The sequence below is a fragment of the Phyllobates terribilis genome, unplaced genomic scaffold (assembly GCF_046119375.1).
Source record: "Phyllobates terribilis strain yellow unplaced genomic scaffold, ASM4611937v1 Scaffold_2__4_contigs__length_985480577, whole genome shotgun sequence".
Lineage (NCBI taxonomy): Eukaryota > Metazoa > Chordata > Amphibia > Anura > Dendrobatidae > Phyllobates > Phyllobates terribilis.
Window position 1 is genome coordinate 440,739,673 of NW_027362762.1, and position 24,267 is coordinate 440,763,939.

The following is a 24,267-nucleotide window of genomic DNA, read 5'->3' on the forward strand; positions in this document are numbered from 1 at the left end:
TTGTCCTGTTGAAAAATAAATGATGGTCCAACTAAACGCAAACCTGATGGAATAGCATGCCGCTGCAAGATGCTGTGGTAGCCATGCTGGTTCAGTATGCCTTCAATTTTGAATAAATCCCCAACAGTGTCACCAGTAAAGCACCCCCACACCATCACACCTCCTCCTGCATGCTTCACGGTGGGAACCAGGCATGTAGAGTCCATCCGTTCACCTTTTCTGCGTCGCACAAAGACACGGTGGTTGGAACCAAAGATCTCACATTTGGACTCATCAAACCAAGGCACAGATTTCCACTGGTCTAATGTCCATTCCATGTGTTCTTTAGCCCAAACCTCTTCTGCTTGTTGTCTGTCCTTAGTAGTGGTTTCCTAGCATCTATTTTACCATGAAGGCCTGCTGCACAAAGTCTCCTCTTAACAGTTGTTGTAGAAATGTGTCTGCTGCTAGAACTCTGTGTGGCATTGACCTGGTCTCTAATCTGAGCTGCTGTTAACCTGCGATTTCTGAGGCTGGTGACTCGGATAAACTTATCCTCAGAAGCAGACGTGACTCTTGGTCTTCCTTTCCTGGGGCGGTCCTCATGTGAGCCAGTTTCTTTGCAGTGCTTGATGGTTTTTGCAACTGCACTTGGGGACACTTTCAAAGTTTGCCCAATTTTTCGCACTGACTGACCTTCATTTCTTAAAGTAATGATGGCCACTCGTTTTTCTTTACTTAGCTGCTTTTTTCTTGCCATAATACAAATTCTAACAGTCTATTTAGTAGGACTATCAGCTTTGTATCCACCTGACTTCTGCACAACACAACTGATGGTCCCAACCCCATTTATAAGGCTAGAAATCCCACTTATTAAACCTGACAGGGCACACGTGTGAAGTGAAAACCATTTCCGGTGACTACCTCTTGAAGCTCATCAAGAGAATGCCAAGAGTGTGCAAAGCAGTCATCAAAGCAAAAGGTGACTACTTTGAAGAACCTAGAATATAAGACATATTTTCAGTTGTTTCACACTTTTTTGTTAAGTATATAATTCCACATGTGTTAATTCATAGTTTTGATGCCTTCAGTGTGAATGTGCAATTTTCAAAGTCATGAAAATACAAAAAAATCTTTAAATGAGAAGACGTGTCCAAACTTTTGGTCTGTGCTGTATATATAAATATATATATATATAAATATATATATATATATATATATATATATATATATATATATATATATATATATATATACAGTGGTGGCCAAAAGTATTGGCTCCCCTGCAATTCTGTCAGATAATACTCAGTTTCTTCCTGAAAATGATTGCAATCACAAATTCTTTGGTATTATTATCTTCATTTAATTTGTCTTCAATGAAAAAACACAGAAAGAATTGTCCTAAAGCCAAATTGGATATAATTCCACAGCAAATCTAGAAAAGGGGGTGGACAAAAGTATTGGCACTGTTTGAAAAATCATGTGATGATTCTCTAATTCGTGTAATTAACAGCACCTGTAACTTACCTGTGGCACCTAACAGGTGTTGGCAATAACTAAATCACACTTGCAACAAGTTAACATGGATTAAAGTTGACTCAACCTCTGTCCTGTGTCCTTGTGTGTACCACATTGAGCATGGAGAAAAGAAAGTAGACCAAAGAACTGTCTGAGGACTTGAGAAACCAAATTGTGAGGAAGCATGAGCAATCTCAAGGCTACAAGTCCATCTCCAAAGACCTGAATGTTCCTGTGTCTTCCGTGCACAGTGTCATCAAGAAGTTTAAAGCCCATGGCACTGTGGCTAACCTCCCTAGATGTGGACGGAAAAGAAAAATTGACGAGAGATTTCAACGCAAGATTGTGCGGATGGTGGATAAAGAACCTCGACTAACATACAAACAAGTTCAAGCTGCCCTGCAGTTCGAGGGTACAACAGTGTCAACCCGTACTATCCGTCGGCGTCTGAAGGAAAAGGGACTGTATGGTAGGATACCCAGGAAGACCCCACTTCTTACTCAGAGACATAAAAAAGCCAGGCTGGAGTTTGCCAAAACTTACCTGAGAAAGCCTAAAAAATTTGGAACAATGTTCTCTGGTCAGATGAGACAAAAGTAGAGCTTTTTGGGAAAAAACATCAACATAGAGTGTACAGGAAAAAAAAAGAGGCTTTCAAAGAAAAGAACACGGTCCCTACAGTCAAACATGGCGGAGGTTCCCTGATGTTTTGGGGTTGCTTTGCTGGCTCTGGCACTAGACTGCTTGACCGTGTGCATGGCATTATGAAGTCTGAAGACTACCAACAAATTTTGCAGCATAATGTAGGGCCCAGTGTGAGAAAGCTGGGTCTCCCTCAGAGGTCATGGGTCTTCCAGCAGGACAATGACCCAAAACACACTTCCAAAAGCACTATAAAATGGTTTGAGAGAAAGCACTGGAGACTTCTAAGGTGGCCAGCAATGAGTCCAGACCTGAATCCCATAGAACACCTGTGGAGAGATCTCAAAATGGCAGTTTGGAGAAGGCACCCTTCAAATATCAGGGACCTGGAGCAGTTTGCCAAAGAAGAATGGTCTACAATTCCAGCAGAGCATTGTAAGAAACTCATTGATAGTTACCGGAAGCAGTTGTTCGCAGTTATTTTGGCTAAAGGTTGTGCAACCAAGTATTAGGCTGAGGGTGCTAATACTTTTGTCTGGTCCATTTTTGGAGTTTTGTGTGAAATGATCAATGATTTGATTTTTGCTTCATTCTCTTTTGTGTTTTTTCCTTGCAAGCAAATTAAATGAAGATAATAATACCAAAGAATTTGTGATTGCAATCATTTTCAGGAAGAAACTGAGTATTATCTGACAGAATTGCAGGGGTGCCAATACTTTTGTCCACCACTGTATGTATATACAGGTGCATCTCACTAAATTAGAATATCATCAACAAGTGAATATATTTCAGTTCTTCAATACAAAAAGTGAGACTCATATATTATATAAAATCATTACAAACAGAGTGATCTATTTCAAGTGTATATTTCTGTTAATGTTGATGATTATGCATTATGACTTTTGTGTTTTCATTGACTGTAAGCCATAATCATCAACATTAACAGAAATATACACTTAAAATAGATCACTCTGTTTGTAATGACTTTATATATGAGTTTCACTTTTTGTATTGAAAAACTGAAATAAATTCACTTTTTAATTATATTCTAATGTAGTGAGATGCACCTGTATATATATATATATATATATATATATATATATATATATATATATATATATATATATATATATATTTTTTTTTTAAATCTTTTACGTTTTAAAAATTACAATTCTTCCCTCTACCCGTGAAATGTTCCCTATCTAATTGGCTGCAACACAAACCCAAAGCATGATTAACCCACCCCCATGCTTAATAGTTGGCAAGGTGCTCTTTTCCTGAAATTCTGTGTCCTTTTTTCTCCACACATACCTTTGCTCATTGAGGCCAAAGAGTTCTATTTTAACTTCAGCGGTCCACCGGACTTGTTTCCAAAATGCTAAAGGTTTGTTTGGATGTTCTTTTGAATACTTCTGACCTGAATCAGAATGAAGCAGGAGAGGCTTTCTTCTGATGACTCTTCCATGAAGGTCATATTTGTGCAGGTGTCTCTGAACAGTAGAACAATGTACCACAACTCCAGAGTCTGCTAAATCTTTCTGAAGATCTTTTGAAGTCAAGCGGGGGTTCTGATTTGCCTCTCTAGCAATCTTAGGAGCAGCTATCACTGAAATTTTGCCTGGACCTCCACTATTCTTGTTAACTGCCATTTCTTAATTACTTAATTACATTTCAAACTGAGGAAAGGGCAACTTGAAAATGCTTTGCTATCTTCTTATAGCCTTCTCCTGATTTGCAGGCCTCAACCATTTTCATTTTCAAAGTGCTAGGCAGGACTTATGGCTGCTGTTTTTTGGCACAAGATTAAGAGGAGGCTGGGCTTTTATAAAGCTGGGAAATTTGCATCATCTGACCTTTCCTAACAATGATAGTGAACAAGCCATAACCCTAACAGGCTAATTAAGGTCTGAAACCTTGGTCAAAGTTATCTGAGCATACAAATCTCCAAGGGTGCCCAAACGTTTGCATTGGCCCATTTTCCTTTTTGTAAATTTTAAAATTTAAAAGATGAAAATATATATATGTATTTGTCCTGAAATACAAAGGAAATGAGTGATATTTAACTTTTGGCCTTTTAGAGAACATTTCTCCAACTTGCTTAACTGTTCACAATATAAGGCTATAAGGCTATGTGCCCACGAGGCAGAAATGAAGCAGAAAATTTCTGCAGCATTTCTGCATCTCCCTGGCAGAAAAAACGCATGCAGATTATGCATGCGTTTTTCCTGCAGAATACATGCGGATTGTACATGCGTATTGTACATGCGTTTTCCTGACAGGGACATGAGGATGTGAAGCGTTCTTCACTTGCATTTCCGCATGCAGATTGACAAGCGCTTTCCAGGCGATTAGCATCACTTGGAAAGTGCTTGACAACTAGGTCACACTATATAAATCCATGCAAACAGCATGGATTTATACAGTGTGAACCGTAAAACAATGCTTAAAATAAAGCTATACTCACCCCCGATTCCCCGGCGTGTGCTGCAGCGCTCGTTCCTGTCTGGTTCCCGGCTGCCGGCATATCGCGAGACACAGCGGTGAAGGACCTGCGGTCACATGACTGTGACGTTACCGAAGGTCCTTCAGCGCTGCCGGCATGCAGAGAGAAGCCGCCGGACAGGTGAATATAACTTTATTTATTATTTTATTCTTTTTTTCACAGGTAGAATGGTACCCAGGTCTGGATGAGAGTCTTCTCTCCTCCATAACTGGGTACCATCCGCACATTGAAATGCATATTATCCGCTTGTACAAATGTACAGACACGGATTCTATGAGTCTCAATGCAAGTCAATGGCGGAGCTTCCGCTGCGCTTCCGCAAAATTAATGAACATGCTGCAGATTTATGAGCGCTGCAGAAACGCTGCGGAAAAATCCGCAGCATGTGCATTGACATTGCGGAATGCCATTGGGGACCATGGGGGGCGGATTACCATGCGTGTTTGATGCGTTTCCGCTGCGGAAATTAGGCAGCGGAAACGCATGAAAAACGCATCGTGGGCACGCAGCCTATCTCTATATTCAACACACTTCTGATCTCAAACTTTGTTTAAAATACTTTAATAAGTAGAGGAATTCATCCATTCTATATTTTCAAGAATTTCGCTATAATGCAAGTTTTCCTTTCTTTTTTACCCGCAGAGAGCATTTTATAGAAACTATTTGTAAAGGCAATGTAAATGTTGTCTGCAGAAGGTTTACCAGGGACAAGATCAATTTTATTACAAACTAGAGGGAACAATTACTTAGTGGATGCTATATGCATAGCTGAAAATAATATCTGCTTTGAAATTTTCGGTATTTAACGACAATGGCATTATCAATTTTCTTGCAAAGTAGAATTCAAACAGTTTTAAAGATGTACAACCCACCAAGAATATATTTCATTTGGACAGGATGACTAAACAAATAGACTATTTTATAAAATAGGAAAATTTAATGTTGCACTAATTCTTTAAAATCTATTGAATGGTCTCTTCATAGAATTTTTCAAACAGCAGGTTAAATAAAAGTGTTCTTAACCCAAGTATAACGCAGATAATTTGGATCTTGTGAATGCAGGGAATGTATTCAAATCTGTTTCACTCTGTTCTCACAGCCATACTTTTTTAACTTTCTCATTTACATAAATATAAGCACTAGCTTTTTTGAGAGATGTGTTGTATTGTTTAAAAAAAATTGTGAAAGGGAACAACCTTTCTAAACCATGTATTTAACACTGCAGGTCATCGAATACACTGATACCTAGATATCTGTGACTCGTTCATTTATTCCATAGACATCCACATTTTTCTTAATATGTAAATGAAGTGCTAAGATCTCTAGGTGGGACAGAGCCTTTTGTCAGTCTGCCTCCAGTGCTTATTTTAATGCTTAGCAATACCTCTGTATGCAAATTGATCCTCTCACTGAATGTATGACATCATGTTCTGTTCATGAAAGTTCCGCAGTACACAGATCCCCACTATCCTCGCTTCTACGCAGTGTTCTGTCCTGACGTCACACATGCAGCGAGGGGATCAATTTGCATACTGAGACGTGGCTAAACTCTGGAGGACAGAATTGTTTTAATCATCTTGGAGAACAAACCAAAGATCTTCTTTGGTTGTAACCTTGCAAAAATCCTTCTGCCTGAAGTAATCCCAGACAGACACGATGTTGTTGACATCAGGCCTTTGTGGGGACCATATTAACTTTACGAAGCTCCTTGTTATTCTGGAAGCTGAAGATAGTTCTTAATTACATTGGCTGTACGAGGGGCATTATTTAAAGATTTCCCCTGACCCACTTCCTGTGGACTGAGAGCAATGAAACTTGGACGAGTTATTAGTCCTTCTCTACATAGGTGCCACCTACATTTTGGGCTAGGTGGCGAATGGTTAAGCGGCGATTTTCCAAAATGGCGACCTCCCCTTGCTGGATGGTGTGCTCATCAATAGCAAAGTGGGTCGCCCTGGAATTGGAGCTGTTTGCACCTAAGTCCGACCACATTTCAGTTGACGATGCCAGTTCTTGACTACATCCTATGACGGGGAATCATCGCCATAAACCTCTTTCATCTCATCGAACGTCTCCTTTGGTGTGCGGCCTTTAAAGTAAAGGAACTTGATGACTGCTCTGTATACCAATGGGTCCATTATCAAACCTCACACCACACCACTCTATGTTTGGGTCGTTGTCCTGCTGCAGAATAAATTTGAAGACAATCAGATGCCTCTCTGATGTTATTGCATGATGAATAAAACTATCTGTCCATGTATCTCAGCACTGATGACACCATTAAACTTGACCAATTCCCCATCTCTATTGACTGAAATTCAGCCCTAAATTTGCGTGGAATCTCCATCATGCTTCACTGTTGCCTGCAGACATTCATTATTGTACCGCTCTCCAGCCCATTGGTGAAAAAACTGCCTTATGTTAAAACCAAATTTCAACTCATCAGTCCAGAACACCTGCTATCATTTTTCTACACCCCAGTTTTCATGCATAATTGAGTTGCTTGGCCTTGCTTCCATGTCGAAGATATGGTTTCAGCCACAATTCTTCCATGAAGGCAGTCTTTTCAGAATAGTAGATGGATCTAGCTTCGTTGTGGCCAGTTCAGATGTAATTGTACTGTTGGACATCTTCCAATTTCGAAGGGAAGTGAGCATGATGTGCCCTCATCTGCTATAATTTCCAGTGTCCTTGCCATCAATAGTCATCAACATTGCCCATTTCTTGAATAGAACACAACTTAAAACCCAAGTCTGCTATGAAGTCTTTGCCTGGGAGAGACCTTGCTGATGCTGTATAACTACCTTGTGTCTTGCTGCTCTGCTCAGTCTTGCCATGGTGTATGACCTGTGACATAAACTGTCTTCCACAAACAGAGCAGAGCAGAGCTTAGCTATTCCCTAAACTATTTTAGGCCTCCTTCACAGCTGTTTCTATTTCAGTTAGTGACTGTTTTAGCCTTCATTTAAAAATGAGGATCATTATCATCTCTTCGGCAGAACTGGTTACTCATACACCTGACTTTAATCCTACAAAATCTCTGACTTTGTAAAAATGTGTGTAGAAGAATCTATACTGTTCTGTTTTGAAGGCAAAAGGTGACCACGCCAAATATTGATTTGTTCATTCACTTTGCATTTTGTTAATTCATATAATTAAACTATTAACACTATTTTTAAGGCATTCTTATTTTGCAGCATTTTTTCCACTCCTGCCTAAATCTTTTGCACAATACTGTATGTTATGTACATGCCTTGCCATCTAACATAAACAGAGAAGACCTCCTATAACACCATCACTATACCCTCTTTTGCAATGCAATTGCAAGGTGCTGATGGGTTATCTTGACAGTCAACAGCAACTCAAACACTCAGAGGGCCAAAATGTAAGACTTGGACAAAGTCGCGGGCCAACCAATATACAGAATAATGGGCCCCAATTGGTCCTCCATACAGAATAATGGGCCCCACATAGTCCTCCATACAGAATAATGTGCCCCCACATAGTGCTCCATACAGAATAATGGGACCCACATAGTCCTCCAAACAGTATAATGGCCCTGCATAGCTTTCCATACAGTATAATGGGCTACACAAAGTCCTCCATACAGAATAATGGACGAACATAGGGGTGGTGGTTCTGGTGTTGCGGGCCAAATATAATCACCCTGGAGGCCAGATTTGGACCACGGGCCAGAGTTTGACATGTATGAGTCAGACGGAGAGGGGGCCTTCTCTGTTACATTACCTTATAGCTGTCATATTGCTATTAGGCTTGGTGGGGAACAGCAAGGGTAACCCCAGTTGATAGACAGGGACAGTATGTACCCCATGTACAGCACCTCTAAACAGGAATCCCATGCATCATATTTTAACCTATGCACTTTGTTTTAGCCCTCAGATTTTCATCTGACAGAAGACCCAGGGTAGTGCATTTTCACAAATAGTAGTTGAGTACCCGTGGTTTAAAATAACAAAAAAATGTATGACTTGAGCCAGGAACAGAAACCAGTGGGGAACCAGGAAACGTCAGCACAGAAGAAGCAAGTGATTTATAAACTATTACTTTTTTGTTATCTTACAGTTGCAGGCTCTACATAAACAAAATAGTAGCATAATCAATTATTTAGAAAGTTGCTTAATTTTGAATTTAGGAAGGTAATGAGCAGTAAAAAACTGTGCAAAGATGTCAATAGCTGTCTTATAGTATCAAGAAGACATTGAACTATTCTTTTCAAATCACACTCTTTCAGTGTGCTAACAAGGATGCTAGAAGAGGTTATCAAATTGTGAGGTTTCATGCCAATCTGCCCTTTAGGGCTAATGATCAGTTCTCTAAAATACAAAGTAGATATGAGCTCCATCTGCTATGTTTTGTATTGATGTATGTGAAAATGTTAATGTTTCATGATAACACAACTTTCTCAATGAATTAAAAACTCCTGCTGACAGTACAAGCCTTGCTTCTAAGCGATGGACATTAGTTTATATACATCTATTTAGGTTAACTGCAAAAAAATATAGATTTATTCCTGAAAATTTTTGTATGCCTATAAAACAATTTATTATTGTAATTTTTAATAACCACTGACCAACAATTTGTTGGTACAAAGGTCATAATAATCTATGCTCACTGTATCTTATACAAGTCATATTTTGTGGGTGAGATTCCTTTATTCCACCTGTCTGTAGAGATATTGTACATCTACAATCTACATACTGAAAACCCTACACATAAAAATACAACAATCCACTTAACTCAGTAAGATGTCGCATCCATGCCATTTATTAACTATACCTAGGAAATGGAGAAACCATTCATTTTCTGCAAAGTTCTTCCAGGTTATGTTATTTACACTCTGATGGGTGACAGCTTTTCTACACTTCTGTGAAATCAAATTCAGCATACTATATCCTCATTTGACCTCCACCCTCGAATTTATCTAAACATTGCAACAAGAGAGGAGCAGATCAATTAGAGGTTATTCCAATTAGGTTTGATTTTCACAAAAAATTCAGATTTCCTGGAATCTGAATTTTTTTGCGATTTAATGCTTACTGTCATTTTGCTTGTTCTTTTTTAGGGCCTGAAGGGGATTGTGAGGAGCGGCCCACTTACTAAACACTATGATACTTTACCAGCACGGACCACCATTTTCATCAATATTATTATTGTGCGTTATTTGTGATTTACTTGTTATGTTTTATACAGGGTGGTCCAAAAGTAGGTGGACAGAAAGTGTAATAAGGTTATGAAGGGGAAGATTTATCAAACACTAAATTGCAGCCGCCTGTCTGGATCATCCTCCAATAAACCATGAATTAGACGTGGACGATAAGCTTTCCACCCAATAGATTTCAGGATTTGCATGATAGAAGCTCGTGAAATTCCCAACTCCAAAGAGGCTCTTCTGGTGGACTATTTTGGACTCTGAACAAATGTTTCAGCAACAAGTTGTTTATTATCTTCTGTACAGACTGTTTTGGGTCGACCAGTTTTTGGAGCCTTAAGGATTGAGCCAGTGGCATTGAATTTGTCACGAATGCGGTAAATCGTTTGTCTCTTTGGGGCTTGAGTACCAAATGTTTCAACCCAATTTGCTCTAACGGTTTCAGCATTTTGAGATTTCCAATACTCTGTTAAAATCCATTTTATTTTAATTATTTGCCATTATATGTTATCTGAATTATCTGAAAAGAAAACAGATTTGGGGGAGATGTATCTGTGAAAACTAGATCTGTGAAACTGGCTCAGTTGCCCTTAGCAACCAATCAGATTCCACCTTTCATTTTCCAAAGAGTCTGTGAAGAATGAAAAGTGGAATCTGATTGGTTGCTAAGGGCAACTGAGCCAGTTTCACTTTACATCATGTTTGATAAATCTCCCCCTACATAACCTTATTATACTTTCTGTACACCTACTTTTGGACCACCCTGTATAGTTCTGCTTACTTGTCAGTATGTAAGATTCACTTGTAAAATGTCCAGCATTGCACTAATCTCATCTTTACCTCAGGAGTCCATTGTTTCAACAGCCAATAATCTCATTAAGTGAGTGTAGATTGAGACACAGTGGAGCCGTCACCACAGGGGGTCTTACAGGCGGTCTCAGATGAAAGCTTCTAGAATATTCTTTATTGTTTTAGCGACCAGTAAATGCTTAAGGGGAAGGGTGTCAGCACTTCTGAGCTGGGAGGGGGCTGATCCCAGGGAAGTAGAGGAGAGACATGTTTTAGTCTAGGAGTTGGTGGAAGGATGCTGGAGGGTTAGGATCTGTGGCTGTGGACCTGGAGCTGATGGATGGATGACTTACGGAGTGTTGAAGATCTGTTATCAACTAAAGTGGATAGACGTGCTTCAGTTGTGGATATGTCATTTGGATTTAAACTTTATTGAAGGACTGCTGCTACTGGATATCTGTGCTTTCATCGTTTTATCTGTCGTCTGGAGGATCATGGACTGTGGCTACAGACTATACTGGCTGGAGATACGGAATCTGTAGGCCAGCCAAAAGTTGGGAGACAGTGGGTATCACCTGATACAAAGCCAGTGGAACTACTGATTACAGGTTGAGAACTTAAGGACTGAGAGAACTGTATTTTGTCCATTTACTTGGAACTGCTACATTACCATGGAGGTGATTAATAAAATATTGTTGCATTGTTAACCTGCCTAGGTGATTACTTACAACCCACAACCTCAGATCTTTACAGGGATAATAAAAAAAATCATTATACTCACCTCTCATCTGTCCTGGAGTGACAGCTTCCTGTCTGATCCTCTACTGAACCACTTCCTTGCTCTGGCTCTAGTCTTCTCTACTGTCTTCATCCTCTGACGCTGACTAAGCTTCAAGTGGCGTCATGAAGTTGCAGTGCGACGCATGATACGACGTCGCTTGAGGCCTAGTGAGCTCTGATGACGCTGAAGATTCAGAAGAAAAGACAAAAGCCAGAAAAAGGAGAAAGTGAACCAGGTGAGGAATAGGCAGGGAGCTGCAGCACCAGATACAGTGAAAGGCAAGGTTAATAAAATATATATTTTTAATCCCTCAAGAGCATAAAAAAGGCTTTTACCAGCAGTTTAATAAAGTTGACAAGACTCAAATTTCCTGGTCAAATTGCAGCGAATGCGGCAAATCAAATTTAGGCAGATTTGCTCATCTCTAATTTCAACCTGATGATTTTTTTTAAAATACGATTATGCACCTTAATTCAAGTATTTTGTATTTTGTTTGTCTCTTATCTCTTCGAAAACCCATATTTGTTTCTTGATGTGCTTTTTTTAACTGTCTACTAGGTGTATATATACAGTAGGGGAAATAATTATTTGATCCCTTGATGTTTTTGTAAGTTTTCCCACTGACAAAGACATGAAGAGTCTATAATTTTAAGGGTAGGTTAACTTTAACATTGAGAGATAGAATATCCAAAAAAAATCAAGAAAATCACATTGTATAAATAAGATACATTTATTTGCATTTTGCAGTGAGAAATAAGTATTTGATCCCCTACAAACCATTATGGGTTCTGGCTCCTACAGACCAGTTAGACGCTTCTAATCAACTCGTTACTTACATTAAAGACAGCTGTCTTACATAGTCACCTGTATAAAAGACTCCTGTGCACAGACTCAATTAATCAGTCAGACTCTAAACTCTACAACATGGGCAAGACCAAAGAGCTTTCTAAGGATGTCAGGAAAAAGATCATAGACCTGCACAAAGCTGGAATGGGCTACAAAACCATAAGTAAGACGCTGGGTGAGAAGGAGACAACTGTTGGTGCAATAGTAAGAAAATGGAAGAAATACAAAATGACTGTCAATCGACATCGATCTGGGGCACCATGCAAAATCTCACCTTGTGGGGTATCCTTGATCATGAGGAAGGTGAGATATCAGCCTAAAACTACATGGGGGAAACTTGTTAATGATCTCAAGGCAGCTGGCACCACAGTCACCAAGAAAACGATTTGTAACACATTAGACCATAAAGGTTTAAAATCCTGCAGTGTCCGCAAGGTTTCCCTGCTCAAGAAGGCACATGTGCAGGCCCGTCTGAAGTTTGCCAATGAACACCTGAATGATTCTGTGAGTTATTGGGATAAGGTACTGTGGTCAGGTGAGAAAAAATTGAGCTCTTTGGCATTAACTCAACTCACCGTGTTTGAAGGAAGAAGAAGGATGAGTACAACCCTAAGAACATTGTCCCAACCGTGAAGCATTGTTGGGGAAACATTATACTTTGAGAGTGCTTTTCTGGAAAGGGGACATGACGACTGCACCGTACTGAAGGGAAGATGGATGGGGTCATGTATCGCGAGATTTTGGCCAACAACCTCCTTCCCTCAGTAAGAGCATTGAAGATGGGTCGTGGCTGGGTCTTCCAGCAAGACAATGACTCAAAACATACAGCCAAGGCAACAAAGGAGTCGCTCAAAAAGAAGCACAGTAAGGCCATGGAGTGGCCTAGCCAGTCTCCAGACCTTAATCCCATAGAAAACTTATGGAGGGAGTTGAAGCTCCGAGTTGCCAAGTGACAGCCTCAAAAACTTAATGATTTAGAGATGATCTGCAAAGAGGAGTGGACCAAAATTCCTCCTGACATGTGCGCAAACCTCATCATCAACTACAAAAAATGTCTGACTGCTGTGCTTTCCAACAAGGGTTTTGCCACCAAATATTAAGTGTTGTTTTCAAGAGGGATCAAATACTTATTTCTCACTGCAAAATGCAAAAAAAAAATATCTAATTTATACAATGTGATTTTCTTGATTGATTTTTTTGGATATTCTATCTCTCAATGTTAAAATTAACACCTACCCTTAAAATTATAGACTGTTCATGTCTTTGTCAGTGGGCAAACTTACTAAAACAGCAAGAGATCAAATGTTTATTTCCCCCACTGTATATGTATATATATATATATATATATATATATATATATATATATATGTATATATATACACACACACAAACACACATACATACATATATATATATAATTCTTCTAGGTACATTCACACACAGTTTTTGAAGTAACTTTGCAAACAGGTTATTACAAATATCTTGGCGCATTAACTGCAGAACTTATGTGGATGTAGGCTTGTGCAAATAATTTGGCTTGTCATATAATCCCAGACAGATTCAATAATGTTGAGATCAGGGCTCTGGAGGGGTCATATCATGGCAGTATGTTTGGAGTCATTGTCCTGCTGCAGAATAAATCAAATGCCTATTTGATGGCTATGCATGATGGATAAGCATCTGCCATTATTTCTTATCATTAAAGACCCCATTAATCCTAACCAAATCCCTAACTCCGTTTGCTGAAATGCAACCCCAAACTTGTAAGGAACCTCCACCATGCTTCACTGCTTGCAGACACTCGCTATTGTACTGTACACTCCAGACCTTCGGCAAACAAACTTCATTCTGTTGCATTTAAATATTTCAAATTTTGACTGTGCTGCTAATTTTTGGCATCTTTTAAATGTTTACCGTGAAGAGACCTGGCTGATGCAGTATAACTAACTTGTGACTTGTTGCTGTGCTCAGTCTTGTCATGATTTTTGACATATGACATAAAACTGTTTTCACCTACAGTGGTGGCCAAAAGTATTGGCACACCTGCAATTCTGTCAGATAATACTCAGTTTCTTCGTGAAAATGATTGCAATCACAAATTCTTTGGTATTATTATCTTCATTTAATTTGTCTTCAATGAAAAAACACAAAAAGAATTGTCCTAAAGCCAAATTGGATATAATTCCATACCAAACCTAAAAAAGGGGGTGGACAAAAGTATTGGCACTGTTTGAAAAATCATGTGATGCTTCCCTAATTCGTGTAATTAACAGCACCTGTGTAGCGCCGGCGTCCCTGCCCTCTGCTAGGCAGGGACGCTGTTCCCCTCACCCCTCTGCTCCGAGCCCGGCGTCCTCCTCCCGCTCTGCTGGCAGCGCGCGCTCCTTCCCGGCCACTGTGCTTAGGGCGCGCGCGCGCTCCCTCCCTCTTAAAGGGGCCGCGCGCGCCGTCCTAAGGAGTCCCCGGCCAATGGCCGGAGGACTTCATCATATATAAGGCACCTCCTCCAAAATGGAGGTGCCCGAGCAATGTTGTTGCACTGTTCACTACTCTGCTTCAGCCCTCAGGTCCCGTTGCCAGTTACCTGCCAGATTCCTGCCAGTTTGCTGTCTGATTCCTGCCTGATATTCTGCTTACCTGCCTGCTAGCCTGAGGTCCGACGGTCTGCCTACCGACTCCTGTCAGTCTGTCTAAGGACCAGCTTGCCCGCTCACCTGGGAGCGCTCCTCTGCTACCTACCCGCTAGCCTGAGGTCCGACGGTCTGCCCTCCAACTCCTGTCAGTCTGTCTAGGGACCAGCTTGCCCGCTCACCTGGGAGCGCACACCTGTTACCTGCCTGCTAGCCTACCTGGAGGCTCCGCCGTCACGTGCTGTGACCACCTGCCATTCCAGAGACTCCTGCCCGCTCACCTGGGAGCGCACACCTGTTACCTGCCTGCTAGCCTACCTGGAGGCTCCGCCGTCACGTGCTGTGACTACCTGCCATTCCAGAGACTCCTGCCCGCTCACCTGGGAGCGCACACCTGTTACCTGCCTGCTAGCCTACCTGGAGGCTCCGCCGTCACGTGCTGTGACCACCTGCCATTCCAGAGACTCTCGCTTGCTCACCTGGGAGCACACATCAACCATCTGCCTGCTAGCCTACCTGGAGGCTCTGCCATCACAGGTCGCACCTACCCTTTACCCAGAGACTGCCCCGGTCACTTGCCGTGACCTCCTGCCCGTTCATCCAGAGACTGCCCCGGTCACTTGCCGTGACCTCCTGCCCGTTCATCCAGAGACTGCCCCGGTCACTTGCCGTGATCTCCTGCCCGTTCATCCAGAGACTGCCCCGGTCACTTGCCGTGACCTCCAGCCCATTCACTCAGAGACTGTCCCGGTCACCTGCTGTGACTGCCTGCCCGTCTTCCCTGGTCGCCACCCGCTCCCTTACAAGGACCGCCCACTTGTATAGTAGCTCAGAGGTTCCGCCTCCCAGACCCGTTACAACCTGTAACTTACCTGTGGCACAAAACAGGTGTTGGCAATAACTAAATCACACTTGCAGCCAGTTAACATGGATTAAAGTTGACTAAACCTCTGTCCTGTGTCCTTGTGTGTACCACATTGAGCATGGAGAAAAGAAAGAAGACCAAAGAACTGTCTGAGGACTTGAGAAACCAAATTGTGAGGAAGCATGAGCAATCTCAAGGCTACAAGTCCATCTCCAAAGACCTGAATGTTCCTGTGTCTTCCGTGCGCAGTGTCATCAACAAGTTTAAAGCCCATGGCACTGTGGCTAACCTCCCTAGATGTGGATGGAAAAGAAAAATTGACGAGAGATTTCAATGCAAGATTGTGCGGATGGTGGATAAAGAACCTCGACTAACATCCAAACAAGTTCAAGCTGCCCTGCAGTCCGAGGGTACAACAGTGTCAACCCGTACTATCCGTCGGCGTCTGAATGAAAAGGGACTGTATGGTAGGATACCCAGGAAGACCCCACTTCTTACCCCGAGACATAAAAAAGCCAGGCTGGAGTTTGCCAAAACTTACCTGAGAAAGCCTAAAACGTTTTGGAAGAATGTTCTGTGGTCAGATGAGACAAAAGTAGAGCTTTTAGGCAAAAAGCATCAACATAGAGTGTACAGGAAAAAAAAAGAGGCATTCAAAGAAAAGAACACGGTCCCTACAGTCAAACATGGCGGAGGTTCCCTGATGTTTTGGGGCTGCTTTGCTGCCTCTGGCACTGGACTGCTTGACCGTGTGCATGGCATTATGAAGTCTGAAGACTACCAACAAATTTTGCAGCATAATGTAGGGCCCAATGTGAGAAAGCTGGGTCTCCCTCAGAGGTCATGGGTCTTCCAGCAGGACAATGACCCAAAACACACTTCCAAAAGCACTATAAAATGGTTTGAGAGAAAGCACTGGAGACTTCTAAGGTGGCCAGCAATGAGTCCAGACCTGAATCCCAAAGAACACCTGTGGAGAGATCTCAAAATGGCAGTTTGGAGAAGGCACCCTTCAAATATCAGGGACCTGGAGCAGTTTGCCAAAGAAGAATGGTCCACAATTCCAGCAGAGCATTGTAAGAAACTCATTGATGGTTACCGGAAGCGGTTGTTCGCAGTTATTTTGGCTAAAGGTTGTACAACCAAGTATTAGGCTGAGGGTGCCAATACTTTTGTCTGGCCCATTTTTGGAGTTTTGTGTGAAATGATCCATGATTTGATTTTTGCTTCATTCTCTTTTGTGTTTTTTCCTTCCAAGCAAATTAAATGAAGATAATAATACCAAAGAATTTGTGATTGCAATCATTTTCAGGAAGAAACTGAGTATTATCTGACAGAATTGCAGGGGTGCCAATACTTTTGGCCACCACTGTATGTAGCAGACTGGCTGCTTCTCAACCAGTTTTAAATATAATCTGTCATGTCACCAAATGCTATTAACCTACAGGTAGTGGGTTAACCTATAGGTTAACAGCATTATAATGCTGCCAAAACCTTACTGAAAGTGCGGCTACCATGAGAAAATTAAAGGGGTTATCTGGTCCAATTCGATAAGTCAGCAGTCACTAAGTCTGACTGCACACTTTTGAATCTCCACAGCGCACGCATGAGTTATACATACTCCTGGCCAGGGCAAGGCCGGTTCCACTAGACGGGCCCTGGCCAGGAGTATGTATAACTCATTCATATCCTCCGATCCTGGGTTAAGAAACCGGCAAATTCATGCAGCGCACAGTGCGTGTGCTGGGGAGATTCTCACAGAGTGAATACAGACTTATCAATTTGGACCGGACAACCTCTTTAAGTTTATTCCTCCCAAGAGCCGCTGACTTTCAGTCACAGAGCCATGCCTTAAGCGGCTACAGTCATCACTCATGGTGCTGCTGTGAAAGGTGACTGTAACCGCTCCCTGCACTGCCCCAATGAACGAAAGCTCCTAGGAGTAATAAAGAAATTTTCTCCAGGTAGCCACGCTTTCAGTAAGGTGGCCAGACAGCATTGTAATGCTATTAATCTGCAGATTAACCTTAGCATTTGGGGACATGATTGGTTCCCTTTTAGGCTTTGGGGCCATGATCAGGAAAAAGCAGCGTTTTGGAAGCAGCATATTTTCACTGGTTCCAAAACACTGCCTTCTAATCACGCAGGTAAATCTAGATGTGTTCACTTAACAATGAGGATTTACCACATCCAATACATTCTATTGGGGAAATTTCTGTTGGTCTCCGCAACAGAAATTGACGTGCTGCGGCTCGTAAAGCTGCGCCGCGGGTGAGTTTACGCGGTGTCAAATAGAAGCACAGTGGGCATGGGATTTCTATAAATCCATCCACTGTGATTGCAATGTAGAACGTAGCATTTTAGATGCAGCGCAGGTGAGCGGCGTCCAAAACGCTGCTATTCCTGATCGTGGACACGCAGCCTTAAACTTCTTAAATAGCTGTTTATGTTTCAATTGATGACTGTGCTTCAACCTACATATGAAAATGATTTAGTATAATTGTTTACTCAAACATCTGACTATAATCCTACAAAATCCCTGATTTTGTACAAGGGTACCTAGAAAAATTGATTTGATTTAGATTTCTCTTTTTCTTATTTATTTCACGTTTTGTTATTTAATACAAATAAACTATCAACACTTCTATTTTTTAAAGCATTCAAAAGTTTTAAGCCAGTGCGTTAGGCAGCAACAAGGTCATGGATTTTCTTGTAATGTATCAGAAGATACAGTCTCAAGCACATAAACACATGAAGCCTACAGTACCATAATACAATCTGTATGGATCTGCAAACTGCACCAGCAACAGCTCAGTTTACTATAGTACTAGCTAGGAACGAAAACTGTATTCTCATAGTGCCCACAAGTCCATCAATCATTCAATGGAGAATGTGACTATTTGTTTTTCATACGGCAATATATAGACAAACATGCGGGAAAACCTAAATATGAAGTCAAGTGGGGCAAAAATAATCTCACTAGGATGAGATTAGCATTGTATCATAGAACTGTGCCAAAAGAAATTGGAATAAGTCAGTAATGTAATGCTGTGTATGAGCCAGTGGATTGTTGGATACTTTAGTGAAAGAACACCCTGCTAAAGACTGATAATAAAATGATCCACATTTGCCAAAGACTCTCTTCATGCTTTATCTGCTGTATGGTATATTGCTTTATAGGAACAATTAAAATCATTGCTGTTGACAGCAATTTGTTAGAAAATTTCAATGTAATTCGGTAAACGCAATAGAAAAAGAAGGTATACAATATATATTCATAATCTATCCTATATGAAAACATAGCATTCAAATGGTCTAAGAATCACAATATTGTTTCTTTTCTTACGTTTTATTTAGAAAGACACAAGAGAAACACATTCTTTACAGTTCTACTGCTCTATTCAATGTGTATCAAGGGACTATACCAGGGACTAGGCCAACGAGAATATTCCAGCAAAGATTTAAGCAAAGCAATGTGCCCTCAGATGGCCTTGTCTGTGAGCCTAACTCAATGTTGCCAAGTCAAGCATTATGCTGATGCTGCTGGGGTTTAGTGACCCATTAGTAAACAGGAAATCACAAAGGATGAACTTGTTTCATAGAAAATATAATCAGAACTAAAGATGAAAATCGCTACGAGAAAATAAATACAAGTCTAGAGACTACATATCGCTCTGATCATTGCTGATTTTAATAAATACATTCAAATAGACCTTTTCTCGGAAACTGCTGAAGTTCTTTCCTATTGTTTCGACTACAAGCCCGATATACGATTATTGTAGTTAAATCAGACAACGAAAAGTATGAGAACAATACAAAGCAAATGTTCTATTGTGAATCAAAAGAATGGAGATGATCATTAAAGGGAACCTGTCACCAGGTTTTCCAATATGAACTAAGGCAACCACCCTTAACTGCTCTCCTACTGCAGTCCATCAATCTGTATCTAAGACCCCTACTCCCCCTGCATATGCCAAAAAATACCTTATATACTACTGCCATATGGTGCGGTCCGGTCTTTTTTTCTTTTCTCGGCGCCTTCTCAATCCCTGCAGCTGCCATCCTCCTGGCTTGATCGATGTGGATGATAGATCCTATGACACATCATCCACAGATCACCGTAAATCTTATACCTGCGCAGTTGAACCTACTAAGGGCATAGTAAAGTCCCATAACGTACATTTGCAGGCACCAACTTCCCTTCCAGGATAATAGATGCCTGTGCCAATACATTAAAGGACTTTGCTCTGTCCTTAGTAGCAGGGCTGTGATTTCAGTAAGCCAAACCTCCGACTCCAACTCCGACTCCTCAATTTCCATGACACCGACTCCAACTCTGACTCCCTGATACATGGCTCATGTTTAAGTGGTAAATTTACTGTAGCACAGATTCATCTCAGCTAAAAGTCTAGACCCTTAGATCAGGAATAGGACAGACATTTATAGGACATTTCATAACTTTCCCAAATTCTTATGAAAAAAATATTCCCCATAAATTGCATTGACCTACTGTACCCAATTTATTATATATTTTAGGAGTTGGAGTCGGTCTATTTTACACCGACTCTGATTCCGACCCCACCAAAATGGACACCAACTCCACGACTCCAACTCCACAGCCCTGCTTAGTAGGGCAGAGCATTGAGTGCCTGCACTTCAACTGCGCAGGTATTGGATTCACTGAGATCTGTGGATGACTTAGGACACGTCATCCACATTAATCACACCTGGAGGATGGCAGCTGTAGGGCTCGAGCAGGAGCCAAGAAATTACGCCCATCAGACAAGACCGCACTGAATGCCAGAAGTATATAAGATATTTTTTGGATTATGGAGGGGAAGTTGGGGGCTTAGATAAAGGTTGATGGACTGGTTAATAGAGCAGTAATAGAGCAGATAAGAGTGGTGGCTTTAGTGTTTTAGTATTTTATGTTTAAAGTTTTATGGTTTCACGTATGTCTTGCATTGGTGGAAGCATTGTTCATGCTTGTATGGTGGAAGCAAACTTTGGGATCCTGCAAAACAAAGCTAAAAATGCAACAAAAACGCAGCAAGAAAAGCAGCAAAAAAGCCAGCAAAGCCTGTCAAGAGTTCAGGTTTTGGCTGGAGAAAAAAAAAGCAGCAAAAAAGCAACGTGTGACATAGCCTAACAGCCATACTTAAATGACAATACCAAGATATTTTGGTTTAAACTTGGAAAAGTCACAAAAATAAATGGGTTTCACATCCTGCTGTACCTGCAATTTTGCTGCTTTTTTTGCACTTACTCATTGCTTTCCATGAGTAAAAAAACGCTGCAAAAATGCTATTTTCAAAAAAGCAGCAGTTTTCCAAATCAGTCAGGTAAAAAAAACAATTGTGTACAGGCAATTTCTGAAATCTCATAGCTTTTGCTTGTACTGTAAAAAGCAGCTTTTAATTTGCATAAACAAACACATCAAGAATGCAATGTGTGAACATAGCCTAAGGGATCAAATGATGCCATGTTTACTTCCCTAAAAAGAAGTATAAAAATAAGTAGAAAATAATGAAAAAAAAATAGGAATAAATAAAAAAATATAAAAATTTTAATCACCCTCCTTTTCCCCTATTAAAAATAAAGAAAAAAAATTAAAAAATAAACGTTCTGTCACATCCTTCATATACAGTGGGGAAGCATTTCAAGGTCCTGGAGTGGCCTAGCCAGTCTCCAGATCTAAACCCTATAGAAAACCTTTGGAGGGAGTTGAAAGTCCGTGTTGCCCAGCGTCAGCCCCAAAACATTACTGCTCTAGAGGAGATCTGCATGGAGGAGTGGGCCAATGTACCAGCAACAGTGTGTGCCAACCTTGTGAAGACTTACAGAAAACGTTTGACCTCTGTCATTGCCAACAAAGGATATATAACAAAGTATTGAGATGAACTTTTGTAATTGACCAAATATTTATTTTCCACCAAAATTTGAAAAAAAATTCTTTCCAAATCAGACAATGTGATTTTCAGGATTTATTTTCTCATTTTGTCTCTCATAGTTGAGGTCTACCTATGATGTCAATTACAGGCCTCTCTCATCTTTTTAAGTGGGAGAACTTGCACAATTGGAGGCTGACTAAATACTTTTTCACCAAGGTAAGTCAAATCTATCAAAATTTAAAATTAACATAATCGATCAGTGAAAAATCATGAATCATGAAAAAAAGAAAAAACACCAGAATTATTTTTTTTCTTATGTTGCAACTCCACCAAACAATGCAATAAGAAGCAATCAAAATGTCATGTCTACCCCAAAATGAAATCAATAAACATGTCAGCTTGCCGAAAAAAAAAACAGCCCCTCAAACAGCTCCATTGCTGGAAAAATGAAAACATTACAGGTCTTGGGAAAATTAGCGACACAATTTTTTTTTTCATCACATAAACTATAGAAGTTTCGTTTTACAGTAATTGAACAGACCTAGAGACTCATACTGCCAAGTCATTATTTTTACAGCACAATAAATGCTGCAAAAACAAACTCCAGAAATAATTCCAGAATAGATGGATTTTCTCTGCAAATTCACCACAGTTGGATTTTTTTCCCGATTTTGCAATACATTGAATCGCAAAATCCATAGTGTCATTCAAAGAGTCAAATCGTTCCACAAAAAATAAACCCCCATGTGGCTATGTTGACTTAAAAAGAAAAAAGTTCTAGCTCCTGGAAGAACGGGAGGAAAAAACATAAGTGAAAAAAGGTAAAATCGCTAGGTTAAGAAGGAATTAAGGATTATTTATGTGTTCAGTCTTTATATACAGTGATACATATTGAAGAAAAAAATGTTGGTGCAAACCTTTCCTTATTTTTTCTTTTAAAGCATCAGAACTTCTTGACAGCCACAAAGGTCCCTGGGGGCTATTTACTTGGAAAACAATCAGACATTTATTTTCAAAGCCTTTATTTTAGATGGAAGTTAATTGTCTATTGGTACCTACTCAGTATTGTAGACACATTTGTTAGTAAATTCACAGAATACATATCAGACTGACAAATATATTGCTGGATGCGAGAAATTACCGAAGTGTTGAGATTACAGCGAGTATACAAAAAATCTACAAACTCCATACAAGAAACTCAAAAAGGGGACAAAATTTGAGCCTGCAAATTACAAGCTTGTAAATTTAACCTCTACTGTGGGCAAAATCTTTGCAGATTTTCTAAGACATTCTATCCTGAAGTATCTCAAAAAGAATAACATCATGACTCAACTTCAACATGGATTTATAAGGGATCAGTCCTGTCAAACTAAGCTGATGAGATTTGGAGGAGCTCAATTCCAGACTGGACCAAGGTAACAACGTGGATGTTGTCTATCTGGACTTTTAAAAGTCGTTTGATATGGTGCCACATAAGGTTGGTACAGGAAATGAGATAAATCGGACTAGGGTAAAATATAAGTAACTGGGTTAACAACGGGCTCAGTGATAGGAAACAGAGGGTAGTTATTAATGGAACACACTCAGATTGAGACACAGTTAACAGAGAGATACCATAGGGGTCAGTATAGGGCCCTCTTCTTTTTAACAAATTTATTAATGACCTTGTAGAGGACATAAAGAGCAAAGTTTCAATATTTGCAGATGATACTAAATTCTGCAAGGTAATCAACAAAGAGGAGGATAATTTAATATTGCAGAAGGATTTATGTAAACTGGAGGCTTGGGCTGAAAAATGGCAATTCAAGTTTAATGTAGATAGAGTAAATGTCAGGTCATAGACATGGGCAGAGGAAATTAAATGTACACTTATGTACTAAATTGTTGAACATTGGTAAAACAGTCACTAAAAATGGCTTGGGCGTAAGGGTGGACAGCAAACTCAACTCTAGTGACCAGTGGCAGGTAGTTGTTGCCAAGGAAAATAACATAACGGGGATGCATTAAAAGAAGCATAAATACTCATAACAAGAACATAGGTTTGCCCCTATATAAGTCACTAATGTGGCCACATTTAGAATACTGTGTACAATTTTGGGCTCCAGTGTATAAGAAAGACCATAGTTGAAGTAGAGCAGGTTCAGAGTTAAGAGCAATCAAGAGGGAATGGGTGAATTGCAATACCAAAACAAGTTATCAAACTTAATGTTATTTAGTTTGGAAAATTGAAGGCTTTGGGGCAATCTCATTACAATGTTAATATATGAAGGGACAGTACAGAGATTCTTCTAATAATATTTTTACACTTAAGCCTGCAGCATATGACAAAGGCGCATCCTCTATAACTAGAGGAAAGGTTTACAGGGTTTATCTTGGCTAGTTTTTTTTCTTATGGGTCTAAGAACTTACCTGCCTGCTCTGCCCTGCGCAAATCTCTTCTGGCTCAGGGCGGTCACTGACCACTCCTGCCGGTGATTCTGCTTCTTACGGTGAAGTCACGTCAACAGAATAGCTGCTTCTCTTCTGCTCTGTTCTGTTGACGGTGCATTACTGCTGGTCATGCTGACTGAGAGCCGACTTCCCACTGCCTATCCGTTGGAAGCCCGCTGTCAATCAGCATGATGTCAGCAGTAACGGTCTGTAGGCAGAGCAG

The 24,267-nt window shown here is 40.5% G+C and overlaps 1 protein-coding gene across 8 annotated transcripts in view; it reads right to left on the bottom strand.

Annotated features, from left to right (window-relative positions):
- Positions 1–24,267, bottom strand: part of SRRM3 (serine/arginine repetitive matrix 3) — a 598,168-nt gene that overhangs the window by 548,053 nt on the left and 25,848 nt on the right. Inside the window, exon 2 of one of the 8 annotated variants that reach the window (XM_073665427.1) lies at positions 11,383–11,565. The exons of the other annotated variants lie outside the window; for them this stretch is intronic. The gene's annotated coding sequence lies outside the window, so the exon portion shown is untranslated. The remainder of the gene's footprint in view (positions 1–11,382; positions 11,566–24,267) is intronic. 8 annotated transcript variants of the gene reach the window in all.